We start from the raw sequence: 10,221 nt of genomic DNA, 5'->3' as shown, positions 1-10,221 counted from the left end.
CTGGCAAGAAAACTTACAAATCAGGGGTGTCCAATCTGAGTCACACAGGTTGTGGGGTATGTGGCAAAGGGAGGGGACCAGCAACAGCCACCAAGGCAAGAAGCAGAAAAAAGAGCAGCATGTGGGGTAGGCAGCACAGGGCAGGAAGCAGAAAGCAAAGCAGCAGGTCAGGCAGAGGAAAGGGATCAAAGTGGCAGGGCTATTTTTGTGGCATGCCTGCCAAAAGGATTGGATGTAAGTGAAGACCAGAAAAACAAAACCCCTACATGAGCACTCTTTCTGAATCAGATTTCTATTCTCTGGTGTAAAGTAATACAACATAATATAAAACTTTTTCACTGCAATATATTGTAATATGTATTTGAAGAGAACATGCCTTTGTTAAAATAATAGTGTTTTTTCTGTGAAAGATGTTAGAAAACAAGAACAAATTGTAGTTCTTTCTTAGGAAACAAATCAGTATAGATTTGGATATAGGCTATATTTTTATAATGACTCAGGAGACCTTTAGATCTTTCAGAAGCTGCATTCTAGCTATATTAAGCAATACCTCGTTTTGAAATTTTTTCAACGAGAACTACTCAAAGTAACATTGTCAAATAAATAAGCTGGAGAGATTTTTGGAAACACTATAAATTACTGTAAGGAGCTAATGACACTATTAAGTAGATTCATCACTCTAGGACTTAATAGTTTATTTCTATTCAGAATAACCTTTAGTACACATTTTTATAAAAATGCGCTAACCTGAAATCTTTTTCTGATGCAATTTATAATGTGACGATCTTGATATCATGCTGGATTCTGGGTCATTTCCCTCCTCCCACCCACTCTCTCTTATTAACTATCATTTCAGTCTCTAGGATCATCAAGCAATATTATAGAAGATACAATTCAATTACTCTTACTTATGTCCACTAATATGTCATTGCACCAGTAATTCCACTTAAATCAATAGGACTGCTAACATTCTACATACTGTTTTGTGAGTAATGATATCAGAATCAGAATAAGAATATAATATTGTAATGACTGCATTTCAAGTTGGACTATGTGTATATATATTGGAAGACCTTATTTACCTTACTTTCATGCCTGCCCACACAGCTGTGGAGTCTCTGAATGCCACTGAGTGGGAGTGGGAAGAATGGCAAGTAAATGGCAGTGTCTTCCTATATCCCCAATGAATGGAGAGCTGTTGAAGCAATTTTCCACTAACATGGATCTGGAAGGTAGTAATTTACTATTGGTATTATCATTTTGAAGTAGAAAAGGAATCATGCCCCTAAACTGCTCCTGGAGCAGTGTGCCAATACAATTCTTGATACACCAAACTCATGCTAAAAATGACAGTTTTGCACTTCAATGATTTTTCCTAAGGAATGAATAATGTACAATGAATCTGTCTGAGACATGTGAACATCAAATGTTTAAGCTCAAGTTACAATTATTTTTAATTCTTCTACATAAAATATACCCTTGTGCCTTTTAAACATTTTTAAAAATCTACTGTATTTATATCATATTTTAATTACATTCTATTTTAAAAAGGTATTTAACAAAAAGTCTTTGCAAGCCTCCTCTTGGGATTAGTGACGTTTATTGCTTAAAGCTTGTCACAGAGGCAATTTATGGGGAAATCCAGTGTTTGTTTTTTATTCCCTTTGAAATGTTGGGTTTGATAATCATTATTAAAGCACTGTTCAGCTTAATGCCTTCGCAATAAAAATAACAATACAATAGAGAGGAAAAGAGATTTATAGGAACCATAATTCAAACATACAGATTATTGCTAAGTTTAGACTACTGTTTGCTATGCAAGTCTGATTTCTGCAGCTTAATGATAATTGTCTGAGCCCTTTGCTGGGGTACATTGGTATAGCTTCATACCAAATGACCAGATATGATTTTCAGCTTGTTTGACAACAAAAGAAAAATGTGAACCCAATTTTCAACAGGTATAAAGTCAAAGGGTTCCATGAAAGTTACTGGAGCTATGTCAATGTATGTCTGATGAAGCCTGAATGCTCACTTACACAAAAGACCTTCCACGCCCTTCTGACTATATAAAGGACCATTGGTATAAATAAATATCTGGACCTAAGAATCTGATCATGTATATTTAGGTGCCAGGTCTAAAGGAGAACACTCAAAATCAAGCAGGTTGTATCCTAACAGAAACATAATCAATCATGGGGTACAGACATACAAACAATTTAGCATGGAGCATGTCAGCTACTTCATGATAACCACCTTAACTTACACCTAAAGTGAGGTAAGTAGAAGCTAAACCACAGTCTCCGCTCTTTCCTGGAGACCTAACTTACCATAATTTAACTTTAACTTACCACAGAGTAAGAGAATGACCATAGGCATTACTGTAGAACTGCTGACACAGGATCATAAATTTAATGGACCACAAGGGGCTTGGAAGATCATCAAGTCCGGTCCCCTGCCATCGGCAGGAGGTTAACAAACTCAGGCTAGCTCAATAAGGTGATTATCCAGCCTCTGCCTGAACACCTCCAAGGATGGCAAACACACACCTGTGTTCCAGGTTCTAGTTACCCTTACAGAGAACAAGTTCTTCCCTATGTCCAGTCTAAATCTTCCCTGTGTTAGTTTTTGACCATTGGTCCTTGTAACAGGGGCCTTTCTTGGGGCCGGTCTGCTATTGGCCCGCCCACCTGTTTCTGGACCAACCACCCACCTCCTCTCCTGCCATGCCTTGTTGTTTCTTAATTGGTTCTAATAAAGTGGGAGGCTGCCCATTCTTGCCTTGATGCCAGGGGGCATTATCTGCAACTCCATTACTTCCCTACGCTGCAGCCCAAGCCTCACAGATAGCATCCACATGTTGTAGCCATATCTCGGCCCCTAACTTTGACCTCTCTCATTGGGCTCCATGCCCCTCATTCATATTGGGCTCCTTTTCCCCCCCACACACAGTTGGGGCTCTGGTATCCTTATCTCTCACTAGGCCCCATGCCTCTCACACACTCTGGGCTCCTACCCTCTCACTAGGCTCTATGCCCCCTGCTAGGCTCCATTGCCCTTCTCAAACTCTGAGCTCCTTGCCCCTCATTTGTTCTGGGCACCTTGCCCCCTTCTGGTCCTGCTAACCTCCTTGTCAGGTTAGCCACTAGGATGTGGGGGCTGGGGTTAAGGTGCCGCTGCCCGCCTTTCACCAGGGTGGTAACGGGCCTGGCATTTCCTGGGGGCTCCCATGCCACTGGGAGTCCCACCAGGCCATCCACTCCCAGCAGGGTGCAGTTTTAGATCATGCCCAGGACCAAGAGCCTCCTATTCATCCCCATAAGCCCTTGCCCTTACCTCCATGGTTGTTCCTGCTGCAGCTTAGCCAGGTGATGTTTCTGCTTGGCTGGCAGCAACAAACTGCAGCCTTTATGTACTAGGTTTTCAAAATGGCTGCCGCCATCAGGCATCTGCTGGATACCTGACCCAGTCCTTAAATTGGCAGGCACCAACAGTGCCCTGCCACAGTCCTCATCCTCCCAAGGAGTGCCTTCCTGAAGAGTTGCTGACATACTTGTAGGTGGCTATCAAGTCACCTCTAAGCCTGCTCTTACTCAGACTAGCCAAACGCAATTCCTGGAATTTTTCCTCACAGGGCCTAACCTCCAGGCCCCTGATTGTGCGTGTGGCCCTTCTGTATACCTTCTCAAGCTTATCCACATCCTTCTTGAAGTACAATGCCCAAAATTTGGCACAGTACTTCAGCTGAGGCCTCACCAATGCTGAGTAGAGAGGGAGAAGCACCTCTCTGGATCTGCTGGCAACATATTGACTGATACATTGCAGAGTTCTATCTGCCCTGCTGGTGACTTCATTGCACTGTTGGCTCATATTCATCTTCTGGTCAATTGTGACTCTCAGGCTCCATTCAGATGTTCTGTCAGCCAGTGGGTTACCACCTATTCTATAGTTATGGTGAAGGTTCTTCCTACCCAGATGAAGGACCCAGGACTTTTTCCTGTTGAACCTCATCTGATTCTGATCAGTTTATAGAATCAGTATGTCTAGGTTGTCCTGGATCCTTAACCATATCCTCTGGTGTACCCACATTTCCCCAGAGCTGGTATCATCGGCAGACTTAATCATAGGGCATTCCACTCCTTCATCCAACTAATTAATAAATATGTTAAAAAGCACAGATATGAGCACTGATCCCTGTGGGACACCACTGGAGGCAGCCCTCCAGGATGAGGCTGTACCATCAATTATAACTCTGTGGGACTGGCCTCTAAGCCAGTTATGCAAAATATCCACCCACCTCATTGTAGGCTAGTCCAGGCCAGTATATTCCAGTTTAAATGAGAGAATTTCATGAGAGACACAGTCCAAGGCCTTAATGAAGTCTAGGTAAATGATGTTGTGGCAGGGCACTGTTGGGGCCTGCCACTTTAAGGGCTAGGCCAGGGAGAGGACAGGTGCCTGATGAGGGCATCCATTTTAATGCTTATCACTCTGTGCTGAAAGGGGAGCAGCTTGTGACAAGCCAGCAGGAAAGAAACATCTCCTGAGCTCTGCTGCTTCAAGAAGACCTTAGATTTAAGGGAAGGAGCTTATAGGGATGGTTTGCAGGCTCCTGGTCCTGGGCATAACCTAAAACTACACCCTGCCAGGGATGGGTGACCTGGTGACATGGGAGTCTCCAGGAAATACCAGGCCAGTTACCACCCTGGTGAAAGTCGGGTTGGGGCACCTTAATAACCCCAGCTCCCACAACTGGGTTGGTAACTGTGTAGTAGGGCCAAAGAAGGGGGACCCATGTAAGAGAGTATGAGCTAGTTGCTCAGAAGCCCAACTGGCACCCATGACTGATCAACACTAGGGCCAGGACCAGAAGGGTCAAAAAGGCCAGGGGCCCACTGCAAGGGATGTCCAGAGCTGGGGGCTGAGGACCTGGGGTTGTGACAGGCCTTGGAGGTGAGGCCAGGGCCTGTGTGGCCAAAAGTCCTGGGGGCACCACACCCAAGAGGGGGTAGAGTGCAGGGAGCTAGGAAGCTCAGAATGAGGGCAGAGTAGGTTGCTTGATCCGGAGGGATTTAGTGGGGGTCCAGACTGGAAGGTTATGGGACTTACAGTGGGGTCAGAATTGTTAAGAACTTAGATGCCATCTGTGAGGCATGGGCTGCAGTGCAGAGGAGGTTTGGAGCTGCAGATAATGTCTATCTGTTTCCAAGGAAAGGCAATCATTGAATGTTTTCAGTTCATTTCAAATAAGATTGAAATTTAAGAAGATGCACCTGCAGAGTAATCCCTCAGATACCGAACCCTGCCCCAGTTCAGGAACAACAAGCACCTTGATTGGCTGCTGGGATCACCACCTATGTACAACCTGGTTCCCTAAGAGTGCTTCTAGTCACAACCACCACTTGCAGTTCCAGGTGTAGCATAGGATCCAGAAGCACCCCAAGATTGTGAACCTGAGTGACAAGGGAAAGATGAATCGCATCAGTGACAGATGTCCCAGTCACTCTGAAGTCAAACTGTCTTCTTGCTACCACCACCTCTAAAATCAGAGTAAGTTGTAGAATCACAAAAAAGTAGGGCTTGGAAGGGACTTCCCGAGTTCATCACTTCCTGTGTCTTGCACCTAATGCTTTTATTGATGCACCCCAAAGGCATTCATCTTTTGCACAGCTACATCAACTGCAGACTTATATTGAGTCTGTGGTCTCCTGAGAGTCCTAGATCTTTTCCCATAGGGCTGCCATTCAGCCAGATTCCACCCATTTTATATTTGTGCTTTTGATTAATCTTTTTGTGGTATAGCACCTTGCATTTGTCACTGTAGCAGGTTGTCACTGTTTACCACAGTTTTATCTTTCCTGGGTCAGTGTGGTGGTGAGAAGAGCCCACAGGCACTGAGGATGCCAGGGGAAAACCCCAGCATTACCAGAGAGAGAGAGAGAAAGCACCCTGCACCCTGGGAAACTTACTGTCAGGATGGGCGGGGCAGAGCAGGAGTTGTGTGAGCCTGTGTTTCACCAGCTCTTCAAGCAGCTGCTCCCTGGGTAGGGTGGCAGCCAGGTGATTGCAGCAGCTGATGCTGTTGCCATGGGAAATTTAAAAAACCTGTTGGAAGCCTGCAGAAGAGGAGAGAAAGCCAGCTGGGAGCATGCCAGTCTGGCGGAGGCTCTGGGCACTAGCTGTGGCAGCCCAGAAGACGTTGCCCTGCAGCAAAGGAGGGGGAGCAGTGTCTGGCATCATGCTGGGGACAGACAATCCCCAGCCCCTCAGAATTAAAGCTGTCCTGAGGCGTCCCTCTTGGTGGAGGATGCCATTTGCCTGTGGCTCAGACCCAGGGACTGAGGCTCCAGGTGTATCAACATCTTGGCAATAGGCCAGATTACTGAAACCAATGCCAGACCCCGAAGTTAAGGGGCCAGGGTAGATCATCAGGGCAACGAGCGGAATATCCGAGTGGTTGGCAAGTGGATGGGGTGTAGGGGAGGTGGAGCCCCAAGGAACACCACAGCACACTTGTGAGTACCCCATCTTCGGGTCGATAGGGGAAGAGAACACCACTGAACCCCCTCCTTCTCTTCATATACCAACAAGTTATGGCAGGTGAGTTGGGGGTCCCCAACCTATGAGATGGTGTTGAACTCATAGCGCCTACTCGAGGCCTTACAGACTTGCCCTCACAGTTAACAACATAATTAAAAAACAACAAATGCGTACACAGTAAATGGCTAACTCATAGTGTTCCTTTCCCAGAGCCTGAGAGAGTAACCCTGGCTCTGTGCTGCCACCTCATCCTTCCCTGGGAGGTTTTAACTTCCTCTGGGCCAGGCAGTCATTCCTGTCAGCTGGCCTAGTCCTCCTAGACAGTTAGATTATCCCCTTCTATTGCCTGCAGCTGGGCTGCAGCCACTGAGCCATGCACCCTGTTCAGTCAGCAATTAACGTCATCCTGTTAGCCCCTGCCCAGCTTTCCAGTATGTCACTATCCTTCTGAATTTCACTCTTGTCCTCTAGTGTATTTCTGATCCTTCCCAGTAATCTTACCCTTAAATTTGAATCTAGGAAAGCATTTAAGCATTGAGCTGAATTTAAGCTTGTTTTAAGTTATTATTTGAAAGTTAATTGTGTGCTTAAGTGCTTTTCCTGAATTGAGATTTGAATGTGCAAAGAGTAAGCAAAATGATCTGAAAAGGAGAGAGAGGCAATGGGAGAATAGAAAGAAGATAATTATACCAGCATTTATTTTAAAATACTCAGCTCTAAATTTGAACAAAAGCAAAAAAAAAAAAAAATTTAAAAAACAGGAAAACAGAAAAGCAATTCAACACATTGGAGAAGGCAGGCAGCCAAAACATTTTCCTGAAAGTGCAGTTTTCTTGGTACTATTCGGCTAGAATATCTTATATTTGGAGCTCCTTCTGAGTTTTGTTTGACTCGAACATATTTTTGCTTTTGCAGGAGAAAGCATCCAAAGGCCTAATGGATATAGGCTTATTTTGCACCTTACTCCATTTAGAAAGATTAACCAGCATTAGCTTTCTAGAAAAAAAAATATACAGGACAGGTTTTGCTCTGTGTTGTGATCCAGTGACCATTTTCGTAGAAAACTATAGTTTTCTGGTCAGAGGCTATAGGCAGCATGTGTCTCTGATCAATGTCATCACTGTTTAAAAAATATACAGACAGCTGTTTATTTTGAAAGCTATTTCTGTAAGAAAATATACACTATCTCCTACATGTTATCCTTTTATTAACTACAGAGACCAGTAACCATGCAAACACCATTTATGGAATGATTAACATCTGTAAAGCATTTGATTAACATGGTTGCCAATTCCAGTGCTACTATTCACTACTTCTGATTTCTGGTAATAATGTAATTTTCTGAGTAGGTCTATTTTTTCCCAGAGCTGGACAATAAAATCAATGCCATGATGCTTTGTAGCAAGACTTTCAACATATCTTTGAAGCTTAATAATGGCTGGTAAAAAAGAGTAAGTGACATTATAAAAATGACATTTCCAGTGCAAATTTTTAAAAATTTGCTTATGTTAGAGTAGACATCACTGGCATTTCAATTAGAAGCAGAAACCTGTATTTTCAGAGGGTAGAAGAGAATCAGCTTCTACAAAATTTCTATGCAGAACTATGATCTAGTAAGAATAGAAGTGGATGAAACAATCTGTAATAGCACTTAAGGATTTAGGAATGAATTCCACATTTTCACATGGGGGGGAAACTGAACTTAAGTTTTTTAAAAATAAATTGACCCCCAATTGTTTGTAAATAGTAATGAAAATGTAGAAAAATGCTGTAGTTCAGGTAGGAATGATAAATAAATTATTTTTCAGTGTCAAGCCTCAAGGCTCAAAAGTTTCAGTAAAGCCAAAACTCAAACTGAAAAGCTGGGAAACATTGGTCGAAGCCGCATAAAACCAACCTAGTTTTTCTTTGTGTCATGATAGTAGCTTCATGGCAAAAATCTTCATCCTTTGATGACATCAGTGAAAAACATGAATGTGATCTTTGCAAACTTGAATTATATGCAGAACTTTTTACATAGGATGGCTTAACACTAAAGGACAACAAATCTTATAGAGTGTAGTTCAGATACATACAACAAATACATACAGCAAACACATAGGGTAGGGAAAGCAACAGTATAATAAACATTTGATGGCTATCAACAGTATGATGAACATCTGTTTATTTTGTTAAAGGTGCTTGCAAATCACTACTGGATTAGTCCTGGGCAATCAGGGCTAAAGTTTTACAGAGTCTCAGGCTCCACTGAGATAAATTTGTGGATGACTATAAAGAAGATATGAAAAGGAGACTATAGAAAAGCCTCCCTGCATATGCAGACAGGAAGAAGTCCTGTGTAGATAGGCAGTGTGGTGCATTACAGCATTTGTTCCATTTCTAAAAGATAGCTGGAAATAAATGCGGTGTGTGCATAGGTTCAAAATGCCTTGGACAGGCAGACTAATCAGGAACAAGGGAGATGATTCCTCATCATTGCACATTATTAGCAATACAATTCTAGACATATTTGCTAACAGTTTCTCTTAAAACATTTATACCACTTGATTCGAACTGGGAATCTGGCCTTCATTAGTTGTTACAAGTGTAATCAGTTTTTTCCAGGAACATTCTGTGTTCATTGTTAGAGCTAATGGGTAATAATCACAAATCCTTTCTCTTTTCTTTTCAGAGGCAGGGTCAGCTTTCTGAACAGTAGTGAGATACAGTAAGTGAGCATGAAACAACCTCTGTGTCATCCAGAGTGAGGATATCACTGCTACACAGGTGTTGCTGCTGATGACTTCATAGTTGCCCTTCCAGTATTTCATGTGGCTAGATTGTTCTGTGCTACTCTGCCCTCCTAAACTTTATTGTTTTTTGACTCACTGTGGACACGAAGTATGAATACGCAGCTGAAGAATATTAATACCTTCCTTTTAAATAACATCTTCAACCGTAATGGAATTCTAACTTTTCTACAAAGTAAATGTACAGAGATTATTTTTCTCACTAAAGTGCAGGGAATTACTAAAAACATGTGTGAGTATGATTTTTTTCCACTGAAACTTATTTGCTGAAGTCTGTTCAGTGAACAGACTCAGTGAAGATTCAGTAATGCTAAAATATTTCACAATATTTTCTTGGTGTCACTGAATTCTGTACATTCAGAGTAAATAATTAACAATTTTTAAAAGCAAAATCTTTTTTATTTTACTTTATTTAAACCTGAAACTACTGATTTTTCCCTGGGTTCCAGTTGCTGCTTTAAGAACTGTTTATGCATTTTACATTAGACAGGCATTGGTTAAAAACAGAATAATCCTTGGAGCAGGGATCAGAACCCAGGTGTCTCCTGTCCCAATAATTGCCCTTCACTCTAATTCTAAAAAAGAAAGGCTTCCTTGCACTATGGTCAAGTTTCAGCCGGAGAGAGTAGAGCTGGGAATTCTGCTGGGGAGTTTTGCCATAGCAAGTGCAGCCCTGCATCCATTACTGGGGTGTGGGGGAAATGAATGGGCATGAGGCATAATTCCTATGCCACAGATCCACCACTGTCTCCAGAGCGGGCTTTAAACTAGGCTCGTCGGGGGGAAGGGGAAGATGAGGGCGGAGGAAATATCAGACTGCCAGACCAAACAGCACCCACAACTACAGCCCAGCCCAGACCGACGAGAGAAGCAATCAAACAGGTAAGAGAGAGGG

Source organism: Crocodylus porosus, unplaced genomic scaffold (assembly GCF_001723895.1).
Source record: "Crocodylus porosus isolate Cpor-Errol unplaced genomic scaffold, CroPor_comp1, whole genome shotgun sequence".
Classification (NCBI taxonomy): domain Eukaryota; kingdom Metazoa; phylum Chordata; order Crocodylia; family Crocodylidae; genus Crocodylus; species Crocodylus porosus.
Note: the sequence above shows the minus strand (reverse complement) of the source record.